The 22106-nt window shown below is 43.4% G+C and overlaps 1 long non-coding RNA gene across 1 annotated transcript; it reads right to left on the reverse strand.

The window, feature by feature from the left end:
• Nucleotides 1–1552: 1552 nt before the first annotated feature.
• Nucleotides 1553–21958, reverse strand: LOC120997509. The gene is made up of 3 exons (XR_005778186.1): nt 21946–21958; nt 17076–17078; nt 1553–1671 (listed from the first exon to the last, which is right to left on the reverse strand). It is a non-coding gene; the product is annotated as an uncharacterized LOC120997509 (long non-coding RNA).
• Nucleotides 21959–22106: the final 148 nt, after the last annotated feature.

A 22106-nucleotide genomic window follows, 5' to 3' on the forward strand; every position in this document is an offset into this window, starting at 1 on the left:
AGTGATTACAGCCTCCAGTCTTCTTGGGTATGATGCCACATGGTTTGTAGACCTGGATTTGGGGATTTTCTACCACTCTTCATTGCAGATCCTCTCAAGCTCTCTCAGGTTGGATGGGACCATCGGTGGACAGCCATTTTCCGATCTTTCCAGAGAAGTTCAGTTGGCTTCAAGTCAGGGTTCTGGCTGGGCCACTCAAAGACATTCACAGAGTTGTCCCTAAGCCGCTCCTGTCACAGTAGGGAGCAATGAAGCCCTGAGGTCAACCCACACCACTGTCCCTACCTATTTCCACAATCCATCCTAGATGACGCCCACAACTGGAATACCATTCCTTGCTAACTAGGTGCTGGGACCTAAAAGGGGAAAGGTTGATGGGAGAAAACAATAAACATAGTGACAGACAGACCAAAGACTGAAGCACTGAACAACTAGACTGGTTCTAAACCAGGTGAGACAAAACAAAATCAGCAGACAAGCTCAGAAATCATACCACTCCAAGGTCAATATTGGGAGAGTCCACCTATCCAGAATGGATGCCAAAACCCAGGGGAGTCAGTAGAACCAAAATTAGAATCCAGAAGCAGGTTCAGAAGAATAGCCAAGGTCAGAAGTCAGGACTCAGGAGTCATATAATAAAAACAATAGTGAGGCAAGAACTACCATTCTCAGGCACTTACTGCAGTAAGCAGCCTGTTTAAATATCCTGCCTATTAGATTTTGGGACACCGACTATGATTCTGATTGGTCGGCGTCCCACATGACCCAGAAGTGTAAGTTTGTTACAGCTCCTGTGTTGTCTTAGCTATGTGCTTAGGGTCATTGGGGGAGATTTATCAAATTGGTGTACAGTAGACAGGGGCGTAGCTAAAAGCTCATGGGCCCTGGTGCAAGAGTTCAGCTTGGTCCTCCGTACCTCAGTTCTTGTTGGCAAGGGGCAGGGGAGCACATAGCCTTCCTGCTGCCTGAGGCAAACATTGAAAGGGCACCCACTGCCAAATTCTTAACCTAACCCCTTCCCTCCAGTCAGAGGTGTAAATTGACCAGTATGCACTTTCTATAATGCCAGTGTCTTATGTGGCACAAGGGTCTTTGGGCCCCCTCAGGCTCCTGGGCCCGGTAGCGACTGCTACCTCTGCACCCCCTATAGCTAAGCCCCTGACAGTAGACCTGGCTTAGTTGCCCATAGCAACCAATCTGATTCTAACTTTCATTTTCCAAAGGAGCTATGAAAAATGAAAGGTGGAATCTGATTGGTTGCTATGGGCAACTAAGCCAGTTCTACTTTACACCAGTTTGATAAATCTCCCCCATTGTCTTGTTGGAAAGTAAACCTTCGGCCCAGACTAAGGTCCAGAGCACACTGGATCAGGTTTTCATTAAGAATATCTTTCTACTTTGCAACATTCAACTTTCCCTCAACCCTAACCAGTCTCCCTTTCCCAACCGCTGGAAAACACCCCCACACCATGATGCTGCCACCACCATGCTTTACTGTAGGAATGGTATTGGGCAGATGATGAGCAGTGCTTGGTTTCCTCCAGGCGTGACACTCCCTTTCCCAACCGCTGGAAAACACCCCCACACCATGATGCTGCCACCACCATGCTTTACTGTAGGAATGGTATTGGGCAGATGATGAGCAGTGCTTGGTTTCCTCCAGGCGTGACACTTGGAATTGAGACCAGAAAGTTCAATCTTGGTTTCATCAGATCTTGTTTCTCACAATCTTCGGACAGGCTTTCATGTGTCTTTTACTGAGAAGGGGCTTCTTCCTGGCCTCTCTGCCATAAAGCCCATATTGGTGTAGTGCTGTAGTAATGGTTGACCTTCTGGAAGTGTCTCCCATCTGCACACAGAATCTTTGGAGCTCTTGGAGATCTTGGTCACTTCTTTTATCTAGGCCCTTCTTTCCCAGTTGCTTTGTTTGGTGGGGCAACCAGCTGTAGGAAGAATGTTCAAAAAGTGAAAGGGTATGAGTGGGCTTTGTGAATGCATTGTAATTGGGGTTAAATAAGTGCTAGTTGACTTGCTATATTAGCAATTGGCACTCATTATCAGCAGAACATCTACTAGTGTAAATGGGCCTGCAGCCATACTTATATAGCGCCAACATTTTCTGCAGTACTTTATAGACATCATCATCACTCACTGTCCCCAGTGGGGGGAAAAAAAAGAAAAAATGTAGCAGCACAACAAAAATTATATATTGTTCCTTACTGTGGTAGTGCCCGCTGTGTCAGAAGCCAGTCTTGAGCTTCCCCAACTCCAGATGCAATTGTAAAAGAAAACTGCAGCACTCTCCAGCCTTGGTCTTTTCAAACTTTATTCACCAATTCAATGCGACGTTTCGATCTGTGTGATCTTTCTCAAGCAATTTAACAATGTGAAATAAAACCGGATACATATACCCTACTAAGCCGGTCACATGACCCAATTAATTATGTTAATAAACAATTTATCCCCAGTGGGGCTCACAATCTAAATGCTGTATCAGTATGTTTTTGGAGCGTGGGAAGAAACCAGAGTACCCAGTGAAAACTCACACAAATATGGAGAGAATATACAAACTCCAGTCAGATTTAAACCTAGTGAGACACTATGCTGCCAATACAGATAGTTAGATAGACAGATATGAGATAGATCTGAGATAATAATAATTATTATTTATTATTAAAGCGCCATTTATTCCATGGCATTGTATATATGAAAAGGGGCACACATACATAATACAGACAATTGCAATAAGCATGAACAAGACAAGTTACAAACTGGTACAGAAGGAGAGAAAACCCTGCCCATGAGGGCTTACAAACTGCAAAAATGGGAGAAGGACACAGTAGGTGAGGGTAAAATGTGAGATAGATAGATAGATAGATAGATAGATAGATAGATAGAATGCGTCAGAAAGATAGCATTTTCTCCCTTTGATTTATGATTTCCAGAATAGAATGGTGGATGTGCCATGTATGTTTTTATTGGATTATTAATAAAGGGAATTTTATATACTTTGGATACTATGCATAGATACTGGCAGCAGAATTGGGTGGATGGGTCAGGATAGGTCATCAATATCTGATCTGCTGGGGGTCCGTCACCCGACACCCACGCCAATCGGCTGTGAGAGGAGGAGGCGCAATTTCCTGAGGATATGTCATCAATATTAACTTCTGGACAACCCCTTTAAAGATGAAACACACTTTTCAACACTTTAAGCAATATCAGTGTATTATTTTGAACAATTTTAGAGTGAAAAAAGGAAAGGAGTACCTTGCAAAAGTATAGGGAACCCAAGGAGATTTAAGAGCTCAAATAACTTTGACCAAGGCCTCAGACCTTAAAGGGTTTCTATCACTTCGTTTCACCTATTTAGCTTTCAGACACTAGCGATCCGCTAGTGTCTGCTTTATCTAACCATCCTAATATAAGAGCTTATTGTCCTGCCGTTTAGCTAAAAAAAGAACTTATATAGATATGCAAATGAGCCTCTAGGTGCTATGGGGGCGTGATTAGCACCTAGAGGCTCCGTCTACCTTAACAAACTGCCGCCGCCCAGCGCGTCCCTCCAGCCCGCCCATCTCCTCCGGAATGCGATGCGCCTCGTATTCGGCGCATGCGCAGTGAATGTCTGATCGCTTCCCTGCTCAGACATCTCCACTGCGCCTGCGCCGATGACGTCATAGTGCTCCGAGGAACAGGCGCAGTGGAGATGTCTGAGCAGGGAAGCGTCAGACATTCACTGCGCATGCGCAGAACAGAGACGCGCACGGAGAGGATCGCTTCAGCTGGAGATGGGCGGGCTGGAGGGACGCGCTGGGCGGCGGCAGTTTGTTAAGGTAGACGGAGCCTCTAGGTGCTAATCACGCCCCCATAGCACCTAGAGGCTCATTTGCATATCTATATAAGTTATTTTTTTAGCTAAACGGCAGGACAATAAGCTCTTATATTAGGATGGTTAGATAAAGCAGACACTAGCGGATCGCTAGTGTCTGAAAGCTAAATAGGTGAAACAAAGTGATAGAAACCCTTTAAATAATCTGTTAGGGTTGTTGTTCACAGTCATCATTAGCAAAGGCCAGGTGATGCAAATTTCAAAGCTTTATAAATACCCACACTCCTCTAACCTTGTACCAAAAAAAAGCATCCACAGGTTCTTGTAAGCAGCTGCCTAACAGGGGAAGGCTATAAGAAGATAGCAAAGCTTTTTCAAGTTGCCATTTCCTGAATTTGATATGTAATTAAGAAATAGAAGTTAACAGGAACAGTGGAGGTCAAGAGAAGGTCTGGAAGACTAAGGAACTAGTTATAGACCTTCAGGAAGATGTAGCAGACTCTGGAGTTGTGGTACTTTGTTCTACTGTTCAGCAACACCTGCACAAATATGGCTTTCATGGAGTCATCAGAAAAAAAAACCTTCTCCTGCGTCCTCACCACAAAATTCAGCATCAGAAATTTGTAAAACAACATCTAAACATTCCTGATACATTTTGGAAACAAGTCCTATGGACCGATGAGGTTAAAACAGAACTCTTTGGCTACAAAGCCAAAGAGAGTGGCTTCTACAAATGGACTATGATCCTAAATACACCTCAAAATCCACAATAGATTACCTCAAAAGGTGCAAGCTAAAGGTTTTAGCATGGCCATCACAGTCCCCTGATCTGAACATCACTGAAAATCTGTGGATAGACTTTAAAAGAGCAGTGCATGCAAGACAGCCCAGGAATCTCACAGAACTGGAAGACTTTTGGAAGGAAGAATGAATGGAAGTGTTTACAAGCTGATACTTGCCAAAGGGGGTTCTAATATGTACTAACCATGCATGGTGCCCAAAGTTTTGCTTCGGGCCCTTTTTTCTTTTTTGTTATTTTGAAAATGTAAAAAATAAATATAAAATAGTTTTTGCTTAAAATACAAAGGGAATGTGACATCTTTAACTTTATGCCTTTTGGAGGCATGGATTTGATCTTCAACTTGCTTAACTGTTTACAGTAACAGTAATTTTAACCAGATGTGCCCAAACTTGCGCATGCCACTGTAGGGAACCCCTTGAAATGGTGTTTCCTTGATATGTGGTCTACCAATAAGGGAACTGGTGGTTGTATACAGGAGGATATCCTATTAACATGACATAAATGTTTAAAGTAGGAAAATGATGAGATCAGATGAAGTATATGAAATCTAGAGATGATCAGTTCGCATGACACATTGCTATAGATATGCTTTATGCTATATCAAGAAATATACTTTAAATATACAACTCATTTGGAAAGCCTTCAGACCGTTTCAGTTTTTTAACATTTTGTTATGTTGCCATCTTGTGCTAAAATAAAAAAAATCTAGTTTTTTTCACATCATTCTGCACTCAATACCCCATAATGAGAAAGTAAAAACTGAATTTTAGAATTGTTTGCAAATTTATTAAAAAGGAAAAGCTAAAGTTTGCATAGACATACATTATGTATAGTACATCTGGAAAGTCTTCAGACTCTTTCACGTTGTGCTAAGATAAAAATAAAAAAAGTTTTCCCTCAATAATCTGCACTCGATTGCTTTTAATGACAAAGTGAAAACTGAATTTTAGGAATGTATGAAAACAGAAAAACTAAAATTTTGCATGGGCATAAGTATTTACATTCTTTGCTATGGCACTTAAAATTTAGTGCTGGGGGCCTCCTATTTCCCTTGATCATCTTTGAGATTTTACTACAACTTGACTGGAGTCCATCTGTGGTAAATTTTGCCAATCGGCTGTGTTTTGGAAAGACACAACCCTGTTTATATAAGGTCTCACAGCTGACAATGCATATTGAAGCAAAAACCAAGCCATGAGGAAGAAAGAACTGCCTATAGAGCTCAGAGACTGGATTGTGTGGAGGCACAGATCTGGAGAAGGGTACAAAAACATTTTTGCTGCACTGAAAGTTCCCAATAGCATAGTTCCCAATAGCATAATTCTTAAATGGTAGAGGCATAGAACTCTTCCTGGAGCTGACCGCCCTACCAAACTAAGTAGTCAGGGGAGAAGATGCTGTGTGCAGATGGGAGACACTTCCAGAAGGTCAACCAGTCATCACTGCAACATTACACCAATCTGGGCTTTATGGCAGAGAGGCCAGAAAGAAATCTTTCCTCAGTAAAAGACAAATAAAAGCCCATCTGCAGTTTGCAACAAAGCACCTAAAGGACTCTCAGACTGTAAGAAACAAGATTCTCCGGTCTGATGAAACCAAGATTAACCTTTTTGGCCTCAACTCTATGCGTTATGTCTGAAGGAAACAAGGCACTGCTCATCACCTGCCAAATACCATAGTGAAGCATGGTAGCGGCAGCATCATGCTGTGGAGGTGTTTTTCAGTAATACTGACAGTGCCCGTCACGACCTTTGTGGTCTGGCGAGCTGGTGGACGTAAGGCGCAAATCACAACCGGATTAGACAAGTAGGGGTTTATTGAGAGACAACGCGTTTCGGGGTGCGCATGACCCCTTTATCAAGTCTGGTGTGCTGCAGGTGCAGCTGGATGTTTGCTGTTCGTTTAATGCTCCCCGGTCACTTTTACTGACAATGTAGTACAATGCTTTGCCAGAGATGAATTAGGTATGGCTGAAGCGCTGTGGCTTTGCTATTATACTTCGTCAGGCAATGCTGTTGCGATGGTGAGGCTGGTGTAGCTGGGGTATTCTGACCCGGCTACTGCACATGGTGCGTGCAGCAGGGGCGTCGTTAGGTCAAAACATTCGGGGCTGGAGCCCCGAATGTTTTTTCCAGTGCCCCGAATGTTTATGGTGGCCGGGAAGAGCTATACTCACCTTTTACTTCCTGGTCCTCGGCGCTCCACTGTGATGGCTGCACAGCAGACTATACAAGAGGATTACCGAGTGGTGAAGAGCAGCAGCATCCGGAGCAGGAACTGTAAGTGTTTTTTTATTTTATTTTATTTAGGGGCTGATGAAGGCACTGGGGGATGAAGAAGGGCACTGGGGGCTGAAAAGAGGCTGCTGGGGGGCTGATATGGGGCATTGGGGGGCCGATATGGGGCACTGGGGGGCTGATGTGAGGCACTTGGGGGCTGAAGAGGGGCATTGGGGGCTGATATGAGGCACTGGGGGACTGAAGAGGGGCATTGGGGCTGATGTGAGGCACTGGGGGGGCTGAAGAGAGGCTGCTGGGGGCTGAAGAGGGGCACTGGGGGCAGATATGAGGCATTGGGGGGCTGAAGAGGGGCATTGAGGGCTGATGTGAGGCACTGGGGGGTTTAAGAGAGGCTGCTGGGGGCTGATATGAGGCACTGGGGACTGATATGAGACACTGGGGGGCTGATATGAGGCATTGGGGGCCTGAAGAGGGACACTGGGGGGCTGATATGAGGCACTGGGGAGTGATATGAGACACTGGGGGGCTGATATGAGGCACTGGGGACTGATATGAGGCACTGGGGGGCTTAAGAGGGACACTGGGGGGCTGATATGAGGCACTGGGGGCTGTTATGAGGCTTCTGGGGGACTGATATGAAGCACTGGGACCTTATATGAGGCACTGAGGGGCTAAAGATGGACACTGGGGGGCTGAAGAGGGGCACTGGGGGGCTAAAAAGGGGCACTGGGGGCACATATGAGTTACTGGGGCTCTTATCTGAGGTCTGATTGGGGGTCATTCACATTGGGGTCTGATCTGAGGTCTTATTAACATTGGGGGTCTTATTGGGGCTGTCAGCTGAGGTCTAATTAACAGTGGGGGTCTGATTGGTGGTCTGACCTCGGGTGTAATGAAAAATATTTTTTTCTTATTGTCCCCCTCTAAAACCTAGGTGCATCTTATGGGCCGGAGCGTCTTATAGGGCAAAAAATACGGGTAAGTTTGAAAATGAGTTCAAAACTTCTGTCACTTCGGTCTGAAAATCTGAACTCATGCCCGCGCAGCCTGCAAGTAGCGGAACAAGTACAAGGGGGGTTGATGGGTTACAACTTCTGTGATTAGTTTATAGTTGGGGGGTTTGCTTCATTTTAAATTAGGCTGACCATAGGTTAGGATGATCTGTGGGGTTGCCCAGACGGCTAGGCCCTTCACTGTAGTTATTAACTCCTTTCAGCAGTCCCTTATTCACTGAAGGGGTGACTGCTGAAAGGGGTTAATAACTACTTTGAAGGCCCCCGATGCCGATGAGGGCGTGGCTTCGTGGGGTGGGGACGTGGCTTCACATGGGCTCGTGCCCCGGATGTCTTTGGACCCTAGCAACGCCCCTGGCGTACTGTAAGGACACAGGGAGCTGGTCAGGGTTGAGGGAAAACTGAATGGAGCAAAGTGCAGTGATATTCTTAATGAAAACCTGATCCAGAGTGTGCTGCACCTCACTTCACACTGGCCTGCAGGCAGGGGCGTAGCTATAGGGGGTGCAGAGGTAGCAGTCGCTACTGGGCCCAAAGACCCCTTGTGCTGCATAAGAAGACACCAGTATTATAGAAATGCTGGTCAAGTTAGTTCAAAAATTTGGCATGGGGGGGGGGGGAGTTAGTTTCAATTTTTACCTCCGACCGCACAAAGGCTATATGCTTCCCTGCACCTGACCACAGAGCACTGAGGGAAGGGGGGCCCAAATAGAACTCTTGCACCAGGGCCCATGAGCCTTTAGCTACGCCCCTGCCTGCAGGTTCACCTTCTAACAATACAATGGCTCAGCCAGAGCCCTGAACCAATCGAACATCTTTGGAGAGACCTGAAAATGGCTGTTCATCAACAATCCCCATCCCATTTAAAGATCTTGAGAGGATCTGCAGAGAAGAAAGGCAGAAAATCCCCAAATCCAGGTGTGCAAGCCTTGTGGAATCATAGCCAAGGAGACTGCAGGCTGTAATCGCTGCAAAAGGTACTTCAACTGAGCACTGAGTAAAGGATCTAAATACTTTTATCAACGGCAGGGCAGCACGGTGGCCCAGTGGTTAGCACTGCTGCTTTGCAGTGCTGGGGTCTTAGGTTCAAATCCAACCATGGACAACATCTGTATGGAATTTGTATGTTCTCCCCTTGTGGGTGTCCTCCGGGTACCCTGGTTTCCTCCCACATTCCTAAGACATACTGATAGGGAGCTTACTGGGGACAGCTTGATGCTAATGTCTGTAAAGCACTGCGGAATATAGCAGCTATATAAGATAAATAAATGGAATATTTTAGTTTTTCCTTTTCAATAAAATATTTCCGCAAAGTAAATATTTCTAACAATTTGTTTTCACTTTCTCATTCTGGGGTATTGAATGCAGAATGAAGGGGATTTTTTTTATTTTTAGCATTAAATATTAAAAAAGGAAAGGGTCTGAAGACTATCTGAATGCATGGTAGATCCCATATATACAAGTGGCCTGTGATTTGGCATGTGTACAGTTGCAAGAAAAGTAAGTGAACCTTTTGGAATTACCTAGATTCCTGCATCAATTACTAGTAAAAATGTCTAGAAATTTACAGTTATTCCATTTATGTATTTTATTTAGCACATTTAGTAAACGCCCCTACTTCAGGGAGACAATTAAACAAACCTCTAAGTTAATTACATCTCCAAAAGGTAACCGTCGAAAGATGTTTTAATTAAGGACATGAGATTGTAAGTGTGAGTTTCACAGGTGCTTTGACCATTGAAGGGACACAAAGCCTGGTTACTGACAGATCTGTTCTTCTCAAGAAAGATATGCTAACAACTTTCAGGAGAGCTCAGAATATGTGTTAAAGCCTGCAAATGTATTGATAAAGACCTGGATGTACATCAATTCAAAGTTTGACAATCTTCTCTTTGTCCACTATTAAAAAACACTGAATAAAAAGGGTGATTATAGATGGACACCATGAAGCAAGGCTCTGCTGTCGAAAAAAATGTTGCTTTCTGTCCAAAGTTTGCCAAACACCATCTGGATATTCCACAATGTTCTATGGTCTGATGATACAAAAGTAAAACTTATAGCACAAACTCACAATACTATTTTTGGAGTAAAAACACTGCACAGTCACACCAAAATCTCATCCCAGCTGCTTTGCTGCCTCAGGGCCTGGACGTCTTGTGGTCATTGTGGAATAAATTAATCCTGAGGTGTTTCAAAACTTTTTAAAGGAGAATGTAAGGGAAGCATTCCATGAGGAGGAGATGCTAGATGACACAAAACAATGAGCCAAAGTACACAAGTAAATCACCTAAAGAATGTTTGAAAGAAATAAGATTTGTCTTTTGGAATGGCCAAGTCTTGACCTTAACCCTATTGAGATGCTGTGGCATGACCTGAAGAGGGCTATGTAAGCAGAGCATCCCAGAAATGTTCATGAACTGAGGCACATTTGCAGGGAGGAATGGTCCAAATTTCCACTTCAACATTGTACAAATGTTATTTGCAGCTTTAGAAAACATTAGATGGAGGTGATTACTATATATTAAAAACAAAAAGAGGGCGTTAAAACATAACCTTTAATATTATAATTTAAGATTACTCGTGAAAAGCACCTTAATAAATAAAAGAACAAAAGCGCACCAAATAGAATGCTTAAACGCTGTGGGACTGTGTTATACTCCAAAACCAAAAATTGAACGGTCTTACCATTGATAGCTCGAGACAAACTTGTAAAAAAGATCGTCGGCCACCCAGTTGCACAGCTTGACGTTCCAGTACTTCTTGAGGTCGACAGGTCGTTGTCTCGCTTGGTCGTCTTTACAAGGCCCTGTGTGGACACGGCAGGAACAAATGTCTCTAGATAACCCGATTAGAAGGGAGGGGGACTACATGCACCCTACCTGTCTACACAGAGCACACGCACAGAGCATTCTATTTGGTGCGCTTTTGTTCTTTTATTTATTAAGGTGCTTTTTACCAGTAGTCTTAAATTATAATATTAAAGGTTATGTTTTAACTCCCTCTTTTTGCAACTCTTATGTTTTTTTTTATATATTGCCTTGATTTGGGGAGTTCTTTTGCTATCAGTCACTTTTTTGTATCCATTCATAGTACTGTTCAGTTTTTTTGTGTAGTATGGCAGGATTTCTTACCACAGGTTTCTATGCAGACAATTGGCTAACAGAGGCACGGGATGTATTTTCAGAGAAGCAATTCCAACAAAAGAAGTACACTCCCTCATTCCACACAGCCTATAAGGAATTGACATCCACTTACAAGGATCAAATCCTTTCATGATGAGAGGTACAGTGCTTAGAGAACTTAAACACAATATCGTCCCTAGGGGGCTTCGCATTTCACTTTTACCTGCGGCCCAATTTAGGAACCCGGGTTTCATGACCAAGTGGGAGCAGCAGGACACTGGCAGTTCTCTCCGCTTGATGCAACTGCTCTTGTCTGAAGAAAAAAACTATTTGGAACAACTAAATAAAAACTGTCCGAGTGTATTTTCCCACGAGACAGAATTAGCGATTAAAGAAAAACTATACCCTCGAAAAATTCCAATATCACTTAAAAGAGAGGAAACACTGTCAATTTGTCAGGGACCTGGCAGACTTTAGAGAGAACAGAATCTACTCTTCCCTCTCTAATAAGAGAGATAACACTGCTGGCTATACCACCAGTCATCTACTGAAACAGAAGTGTCAGACTTTGATAAGGACAGCGGTTTAAACGCAATAAATACTCCACACGGAGAAGGGGCACAACTAGGGGACGACATAGAGGGTCTTACAGGGGCCAGGACCAGCATTTTTTAGGCCCTACCAACCAGGGCCAGTTCAATCAAGCCCCAGTCTATCCCTTAAGGGGTTGTACCCAACCGACGACCTTGTGACGGGCCCACAAGTTGTTAACCTCTCCTCACATTCCCTTAGTAACACTGAAATTTATATATTACAATTGGGTTTATCATTTGTGCCGACACCGACCTTTAACAGGTTTGAAACTATTAAGGATTAAAATTTATTCAGTCGTAAACTTCGTTGGCACAAGCATTTCAGATACCAAGAAAAGAAACAGTGCCGCGATCTAGGTATTCCCGTGGATATCGTCCTCCTGCTATATGATTTGGAGAAGGAGGTTGAACCTAAAATAGGTTTGGGCCCATTCTCCAATCTTAAACTTCCTAGTAAGAAAATGCCACCACTGATAGGCGAGATCTCATGCATTGACGTGTTCCTCAGCCAGGTGACCTCTCAGATCGAGGAACTTAAGTTTACCGCTCACTACACTAATTGTGACCATTCCATGGTCATAAAACCATCTGATAAGGGCGGAAATGTGGTGGTCATGGATAGCGATCACTACCGCAATATGTGCGAAACCATCCTTAGGGACCAGGACACATATGAAATTGTAGCGCAGGATCCTACAGCCACATTCAGAAAAGAACTTAAGGACATTTTGGATAGTGCAAAACAACTACAATTGATTTCCGAGGACGAATACACTTTTCTATTACCACCCTTTCCACGGATGTCCACTTTTTATGGTTTGTCTAAACTGCATAAAGGGCTTATGCACTTAAAGGGCCGTCCCATCGTTTTTGGGGTGGGCAATTTATGCCAGAATCTAGGCATCTACATCGACCAGGTACTTGCGCCCTTTTACTCGTGACACTACAGATTTACTGAGACGTTTAGAGGGCATTCAGGTTGATGTGGATAGCCTACTAGCTAGTATTGATGTGGAGGCCCTTTATTCTAGCATCCCATATAACCTGGGGATGCAGGCCGTGGACTACTTTCTCCAGACTAGGGGGTGTGAGTACCATGCCCACAGCCTGTTCATCCTTCGTATACTGGAATTCACATTGACTAAGAATGTGTTCGTGTTTAACAACAAGCTTTACCAACAGCTCAGGGGCACATCGATGGGGAGTCCATGTGCCCCATCGTATGCAAATTTGTTCCTGGGCTGGTGGGAAGCTACTCACGTATTCCAGCAAGAAGGTACTGGACATATTGAACGGATCGGGCTGTGGGCTCGGTACATTAACAATATTTTTATCATCTGGAATGGGTCTAAAGGTACTTTTGAATCTTTGGCGAAGGACCTTAATGTCAATCAAGTGGGCTTACGTTTTACTTGTAAATCTAACAGGGTCTCTCTACCTTTCCTTGACGTTAGTATAATTAAGAATGATCAGGGGGAATTAGGGACCTCTGTTTATAGAAAATCCAGCTCCACTAATTCTCTCCTGAGATGGGAGAGCAGTCATCCACTCCCACTCAGGAGAGGGATCCCAAAAGGGCAGTACATTCGCATTCGGAGGAATTGCTCCACACTGAAGGAGTTTCGCTCCCAGGCGTCAGATTTACACCTGCGATTTCAGCAACGGGGTTACCGCGTTAGAATTCTGAGGTCAGCCTACAGGTCTGCTTTAGAACAAGATAGATCTGCCCTTCTTATTCCCAAGCCCAAAGGAAAACAGGCGAATAGGCTTATTCGCCTTATCACCACCTTCGACGGAGCCGCCAAACCCATACGTTACATAATTGAAAGAAATTGGCCTCTTCTGACTATGGATCCGGATCTAAAAGAGGTAGTGGGTGATCGACCACATATCACCTATCGGCGTGGTCGTAGTCTACGGGACCGTTTGGTCCATAGTCATTTTATCGCCCCCCTCCACCTGGTTGTCCTTGGCTTCAGAAGAAAACTAGCGGCTGTCACAGATGTAACGGCTGCATAGCCTGTAGACACATTCAGACGGGCCACTCTTTCACTAGCAACGTCACCGGCAGAAATTATTCTATCCGTGAGTACATTAATTGTAAGACACGTAGGGTTACCTATCGGTTCGCATGTGAATGTGGCAAGGAGTATATAGGTAAAACCATTAGGGAGTTTCGCAGGAGAGTAGGTGAACACCTTAATGACATTACTAACAAGGGGGACACCCTGATAGCTAAACATGTGAACCACTTTCACCAGGGTAGAGCACGCCTCTCCTTTATTGGCATCGATAGGGTTGACCCCCCCCATCCCTAAGGGGAAGGGATTGGGATATCCGCATTTTACAGAAGGAAGCACGCTGGATATACCAGCTTAAAACCATCACTCCACTAGGACTGAATGAGCAGCTGAACTTCGGCTGCTTTGTTTAACCCCCCTCTGAGCAGCTTAGGTCCAGCCCCCTTGTCCTTACCAATTTTTGTTTTTTCAGTTTGTTTTTTCAGTCAGTTTTTTCATTTCACTCGTTCTCTTGGTCCCGATGTACTGCCCTAATCTACTCACCCTAATGCCTTTTTACTGAATCATCCTAGCTCTATCATTCACCTTCCATTTTACACACATTTGTGTGCTAATTTGGCGAATGTTTCATGTTTCTTTCTTTCTTGATCCCCCAGCCCCTCTGCATCCCTTCATTGATTCCTGCCAAAATACTCTTTTTATAATTCCCTATTTGATACTAGAGAACTGGTGACCATACAGTTCATTTGTTTACCGGTTTTCAGCTGTGTAGTATACAGCGTTCTGGTTGCTAGGCACCGGTGTATTGTGATATTCATTCCTCAAAACCGCCCTCACACGTGACCCGACACCACGCTCCAGTTGAGCGCACGCTGCGTTCCACCTATTAGCGTCGCCCATCTGGCGCACGGTGGTCGCGCCATGTGTCATCGCTCATATGACCCGCTCACCTGACCAGAGGTTTTAGCGTGTGGTTTGACTGTTTATAACCAGTGTTCACGCCGGCACACACTGGCGCACTGTAACCTGACTGGGGGCCTATTTCCCCAGGCTGCGCCCCTCCACTGATGGGCCTGCAGCAACGACAATACTTTTTCTCTCCTTCGGTCCACTGACTGGAAGGTAGGCTGTGATATTTTACTTGTTACCTCATATGTATCTTTTGTTCATTCCCTATACACTTACCCTTAGACTATATTTATGTATTCCCTCTATTTGTAGGTTGTCACCTATTTATCAAATCCATCCCTACGGTATATCTCCCCTGATGATTGACCACATGAAACGTGACACGTCTGGAATTACCTTATAGGGTTGACTAGGGACTCTGTCAGGGACAGGGATCCGGACAGGGTCGCCCTTTTCCGGGCGGGTGCTCTGTGTAGACAGGTAGGGTGCATGTAGTTCCCCTCCCTTCTAATAGGGTTATCTAGGGACATTTGTTCCTGCTGTGTCCACACAGGGCCTTGTAAAGACAACCAAGTGAGACGATGAACTGTCGACCACAAGAAGTACTTGAAGCTCATCAAGAGAATGCCAAGATTGTGCAAAGCAGTAATCAAAGCAAAAGGTGGCTACTTTGAAGAACCTAGAATATGACATATTTTCAGTTGTTTCACACTTGTTTGTTATGTATATAATTCCACATGTGTTAATTCATAGTTTTGATGCCTTCATAGTCATGAAAATAAAGAAAACTCTTTGAATGAGAAGGTGTGTCCAAACTTTTGGTCTGTACTGTACATGTTATTAAATTCAAGGGTTCACTTACTTTATCTCCCTGCACTGTGGATGTTTACTCACTGTTCTCATTAAAATACATAATCAGTACAACTGTTTGTGTTTTATTAATTTAGTTAAATTATGTTTGTCTATAATTGTGACTTAATAACTGATAAAAATTAGATGACGTTTTATTAGTAATCAATGCAGAAATCCAGGTGATTTCAGAAGGTTCACTGACTTCTCTTTGCAACGTAACATGTAAGAATAATAAAAATTGATTATCTTGTTACAATGGCCTCTGCCAAAGGTGTGACATACGAGGCAGAAGGTGAACAGTCAGTTCTTGAAGTTGATATGCTGGAAGAAAGGGAGGGCAACCAGTGACGGGGTCATGGAGACCCAAAGCTTATTGAATGCTAATCAACCTACTACTGTAGCACACATTGGTGAAAAAGCTAATTTTGGCTAAAATAAAAAGGTGTCAGCATCCACTATGCATTCTGTGGCTTGTTTCATATGGGGCTGTGTAGCTACAAACCAGTCAGAGGTACCTGTCCACTGATAAAAGGGCTTACGAGGGGTAAGAATCAAAAATGAAATATGGAGCAAGTATGTGGACAGCCACGTACCTGGTGAAGAGATGGTACCTGGATGCACTATGTAAAGTGAGCTGATGGAGCCAATGTGATGCACTGGGCAATGTTCTGCTTGGAAACCATAGGTCCTAGGATTGAAGATTACTTTGACTCTTACTACTTAGGCTACTTTCACACTAGCGTTCGGAGCGGATCCGTCTGATGTTTCATCAGACGGATCCGCTCCGATAATGCAGACGTTCGCATCCGTTCAGAACGGATGCGTCTGCATTAAAACTTAGAAAATTTTCTAAGTGTGAAAGTTGTCTGAGCGGATCCGTTCAGACTTTACATTGAAAGTCAATGGGGAACGGATCCGCTTGAAGATTGAGCCATATTGTGTCATCTTCAAGCGGATCCGTCCCCATTGACTTACATTGTAAGTCTGGACGGATCCGCTCGCCTCCGCACGGCCAGGCGGACACCCGAACGCTGCAAGCAGCGTTCAGGTGTCCGCTCACTGAGCGGAGCGGAGGCTGAGCGCTGGCAGGCGGATGCATTCTCAGTGGATCCGCCTCCACTGAGAATGCATTGGGGCCAGACGGATGCGTTCAGGGCCGCTCGTGAGCCCCTTCAAACGGTGCGCACGAGCGGACACCCGAACGCTAGTGTGAAAGTAGCCTTACCTAAGCATCTTACATTAAGCATCTACATGATGTGCTGGCAAAATAATTTACTGGACTGAAAGGTTCTGATGCTAACATCTTGGTGCCAGATAGCTCAGGATACCTTCAGAGGCCTTGTAGAATCCATGCCTTTTGACAGGTCAGAGTTGTTTTGGTAGCAAAAGAAGAATTTGCAGAATCTTTAATTTTATGGCTGATCACTGTATAATCAGTTCCAGAAATGACAAGGTGACATGAACACTAGATATTTTCTGGCTATGCTGCTCTCATTATATTGTGTAATGAGAGTTATTACATAAACCTTTGACTTTCCAAAATCTCTTGTTTTGCATCTGTACATAATAAATCGCTTTAATGTCAAATCAAACAAGAAGCATGCAGCTATACTGGAATCTACTGCCTTTGAAAGATACCCAAGAATGGTCCCATTGAATGAGTGTATCTGAAGTCAATACCAGATGTTCACAAACTCAGTGGATCATCTCTTCAAGTTGACGTGCCCCCTCTCTGACCTTCATATTTGTCAAACTGAGTCTTTATATTAGACTGTTGATGGTAAATTCAATAGTTCATGATTTGTATAATGTTCCAATAAAGGGTCTTTACACAGGGGCAACATAGTACATTACAAATTTAAAGGGGTTGTCCAATTTTTCCAATCATTTTTACAGCTTGTCCTGCTGCTGCATCCCCCAGCAATCATCATTTTTGTCAACGTATGTATGTCTTCATGACAAGTTCCACGCCGTTTTTGCTACTTCTGAAAAACTGCCCCCTTGTTATGCAAGATGTACGTTCCAAATGCACCCTGTTCACGTCCGCAGATGAACATGTATGTGACCAGATACTTTGCATACTCCATTGTAACACGCTGCATCCAGGAAACTAGTCCAGGCAGCGTATGTTATAATGGAGGATGCAGAATTTATACATATATATATACAATATACAGACAAAAATATTGGGAAACCTACACATTAAGCCTTAAGGATCTTTTATGACATCTCATTGTAATTCTATAGGCATTAAAGGGGTTGTCCGGGTTCAGAGCTGAACCTGGACATACCTCCATTTTCACCCAGGCAGCCCCCTGACTTGAGCATCAGAGCAGTTCATGCTCCGATGCTCTCCTTTGCCCTGCACTGAATCGCGCAGGGCAAAGGCATTTACTGGAGTTTCGGTGACGTACCGGGCTCTCCTTAGGGCTGCCAAGCAGAGGCTCCTGCCCAGCAGTGAGCCCGGTGACGTCACCGGCACTGATGGGTGGGCTTTAACACTGCCCTAGCCTGTAAAACGGCTAGGGCAGTGCTAAAGCCGGCCCATCAGAGCCGGTGACATCACCAAACACACTGCTGGGCGGAAGCTTCTGCCTGGCAGTGTGTTATGGTAAATAAAAGAGCCCTTGCCCTGCGTGATCCTGCGAAGGGCAAGGGAGAGCATAGGAGCTGTCTGGATGAAATTATATGAATTATCGTTTATCCAGATGATCATTTGTAGGGTCCGATACTCATGTTGGATGAGAGAATCTGGCTCCATTTCATCCCAAAGGTGTTGTTGGAAGCGGTTGAGGTCAGGGCTCTGTGTGGCCAGTTAAGCTCTTCCATGCCAAACTCACCCAACCATGTCTTTATGGACCTTGCTTTGTGAACTGGGGCACAGTCATGCTGGAGAAGAAAAGGGCTTTCCCCAAACTGTTTCCACAAAGTTGGAAGCATGTGATTGTCCAAAATATCTTGGTATGCTGAAGCATTAAGATTTACCTTCTCCAGAACTAAGGTGCCTATGCCAACCCCTGAAAAACACCCCTATAGCATTATCCCTCTTCCACCCAATTTTACAGTTGGCACAATGCAGTCAGGTAACATTCTTCTGGTATTTGTCAAACCAGACCCATCCATAAAGATAAAGAACAGAACACATTTCTACTGCTCCAGAGTCCAGTGGTGACGTGCTTTACATGACGTCATCCAACAATTGGCATTGTGATTGGTGGTGTAAGCCTTGCAAACAGCAGATCGACCATGAAGCTCCTGCACATAGTTTTTATGCTGATGTTAATGTGAGAGGTGGTTTGGAAATTTGCAGTTATGGGGGTCATTGTTGATGAAAGAAATTTCACGTAATGACTTGTTGCAGGGGTGGCATGTATTACAGAGCCATTATGGAATTCAGTGAGCGCTTTGGAATGACCTATTCTTTCACAAATGTTTGTAAAGGCAGACTGCATGGCTAGGGGCTGGATTTTATACACCTGTGGCAATGGGACTGAATGAAACGCATGAATTAAGTGATTAAGAGGCATGTCCCAATACTTTTGTCCATATAGTATATGCATATATCTATCTAAATTGTAAAATATCCAATAAGGCAACTCCCAGATATAATTACAGTGGCCCCAAACCAAGGTTTCTCTATAAAATGTCATACTTGGTAGGACTGGAGAGTGTAGCTTGGTTAGTAATTCATATATCAAGGAATCAGCAAGTCTTTTATAGGACTATGGGGATATATAATAATTCATCTCCTAATGTTTATACATTGAAATCAAAGCTCTTTACTTCTCAGGGTTATTAATGAGCACTTTGAGCGTTATTTAAAATATTCCTGTCAGCTGTGCAGAGTAGGGGAGCACGGCCAATAAGCCTGTTCCTTAAACAACTCTCATGTCTGACCAAAGTGGTTACTTTCTTGGCTGCACCTGGTCTGCACTGGATTTCAGGCTGGATTTCCGTTGACTTCTCCATGGTTCAGAAATCAGAGACACAGAAGGGAACGTGTAATATTTTAATTGATGGTCAGAACAGTCATATACTGGAGGGTTCTCAAGTATGAGATCTGACCAAAGGCATGTGAGAAGGCATTACTGTCTATGGTTTTACACCGTAAGGGCTCATGCACACGACCGTATGCCCTCTGAGACATACGGTCCGTGAGCGGGCCATATGTCTCGGAGCGGCATACATCGTGCGCACAGTATCATAGGTTACTATCATCGGATACTGTGCGCATCGGGCCACCTGCGGGACTACTGTCCTGCACTCATATGATCGATCATCTGAGTGCAGGACAATAGGCCCGCGGGCGGCCCGAGGTGCACAGTATCATAGTCTCGGAGGGCATACGGTCGTGTGCATGAGCCCTAAAGCTATTGAGACAATGTATACATTTGCAGAAATTTATGTTTGACCACAAAGTAGCTATATAAATTCTAATAGCATTTAATTACTTTGAGATGTGCTGCATTAGAGGCTAGCAGTTGTCTCCAACCTCTGGTTCTAAAGCAGTTTTTAAACTACAACTCTCAGCATACTGGGAACTGAAGAGCCACAGATCAGAGGTTATTTTGTCTATCTAATTATCTATCTTACTGATCACCCACTGACTTTTGATGCCAGACAGTTCAGGTCTTCAGCAATGGCTTTTGGCATTGCTGCAGTTGTGGGGTTCAAGGACTGCAGGAGTGTTCCTTTGCTAAGAACCGGTTGTTACCAACAGCCATGGTTCTTAGCATAGGCTGCTGCTTCACAGACAGGTTGGAGGAAGCTCCAATCCCGGCTGTTAACTCCCTCCTGTGATCAGGTCAACGGGTTCCCCAGTGATCCGATCGGAAAGTGGGGGAGTCATAGCAGTCAACCTACCTATGAAGGCCCCAGGGCTCTCTACTCAACAAGCCTGTTGTTAGTGTAGAACCCCAAAGGGGGCACTACCATTCTTACACCTTGCTACTGTCTCTAATGGCTAGCAAAGAATGTCATCTGTGTATTAATTTCCAGGTCCTCTGATACTGTGCCTTAATAATATTGTTATGCAACTGTTATTACATATAATGCGCTGGTTGTCCAGCAGGTGGCAGTGTATCTGGCAGACAGTGCCTTTAGATAGAATACAATAGATTCTTGGCAAGAGGATATCCGAAAAAAACTCTACACTATGCGTACAATAGAGCTAAAAAAAGTGATAGAACTACTCTACTTCACAATGGCGAACAACGTGTAAGCCAAAATAGAGAAGCGGTACGATGTATAGGGAATTATGATGGACAGTACGAAAAAATACGTAACATCTTGGGACGACACTGGCATATTTTACTCTCAGACAGTGAACTAAAAGAAGTTCTAACCCCTAGACCAGCCATTACGTATAGGAGAGGGCAAAATCTAAGAGAAAAACTGGTGCATAGTCACTTTGTGCAAGACAAGAAACAAGATAGATCTACCTGGCTCCATACAGTGGGATCATATCCATGTGGTGACTGTAACTTTTGTGGAAAGATGATATCGAAAAAAGAATTTCAAAACCCAGCCGATAACAAAAAGTATCGGATTAAAGAGTACATAAATTGCAAATCGATGGGGGTAATATATGCCATTCAGTGTGGATGTCCAAAAATATATGTGGGGAAAACCACACAAGAGCTCAGAAGGCGAATCTCCAAACACCTTAGTACCATTAACACTCTTAGTGATACACCCCTTGCAAGACACGTGCAAAATATACATCTAGGAAACACTCAGAGTTTGGAAGTATGGGGGATCCAAAAATTAAAATTAGGCCCAAGATTGGGTAATTTGGATAAACGACTACAACAGGAGGAAGCTCGGTGGATATACCGCCTACATAGTCAAACCCCGCACGGTCTAAATGAGGGTTTCACTTACGTATCATACTTATGAAAGAGATTCTAATTAACACCTGTAATAAGTAATATTGTAAAAACAGAGTATCATAGAACTTCATTAAATAGATAGGGGCAGCAGGGAAATGGGCACCTCAATTTCAGTATTACAATGATTGCATGATACATCACTATGGAATAAATTATATTCTGTGAGAGAGCTCCCCATAAACAGTATCAAGAATGTAAATCAATATAAGGACCTATTCATTATTAAAAATAATGAAAATAATACATACATTAATTAAATAAATAAAATAAATAAAACAAAAAGTTAAAATAGTATATACATACCTGGTGAGAGTTGGATTTGATGGAGAGCTGTGGTTGATGGAAAACGGTAGTAGATCGATACCTATAATAATACAACAAAAGGAGATTCAGTATAGGATTAGCAAGCACCATCACAAAATAGTGGCACATATTTAATAGTCGCACAAGTCTGATCATGGAACACTAATAGGAGAATCACGTAAATCCCCCAACATTCACCAAATGAATCACAAATTATAAAATAATAAAAATATATAAAAAAAAATAAAATAAAAATAGTAATGAATAACAACAAAATTTTTTTTTAAAAATAATAAAATACAAATAAATAAAAATTATATAGCAAATAATAAAATTAAAAATAAAAATAGTTTAAATATTGTAGGACAGTTTCATCACACTGGAAAAACTAGGGAATAGTAGGCGCTAATCCTGCACTCCCGCCTAGAAGTTAGAAAGATAATAAGTATATTATATATTATACATACTATAACATTGGTGGGTTTAATTTAATAGCACATAGGAGACTAGTAGACAGTATTCTATAGG

This window comes from Bufo bufo, chromosome 4, assembly GCF_905171765.1.
Source record: "Bufo bufo chromosome 4, aBufBuf1.1, whole genome shotgun sequence".
Lineage (NCBI taxonomy): Eukaryota > Metazoa > Chordata > Amphibia > Anura > Bufonidae > Bufo > Bufo bufo.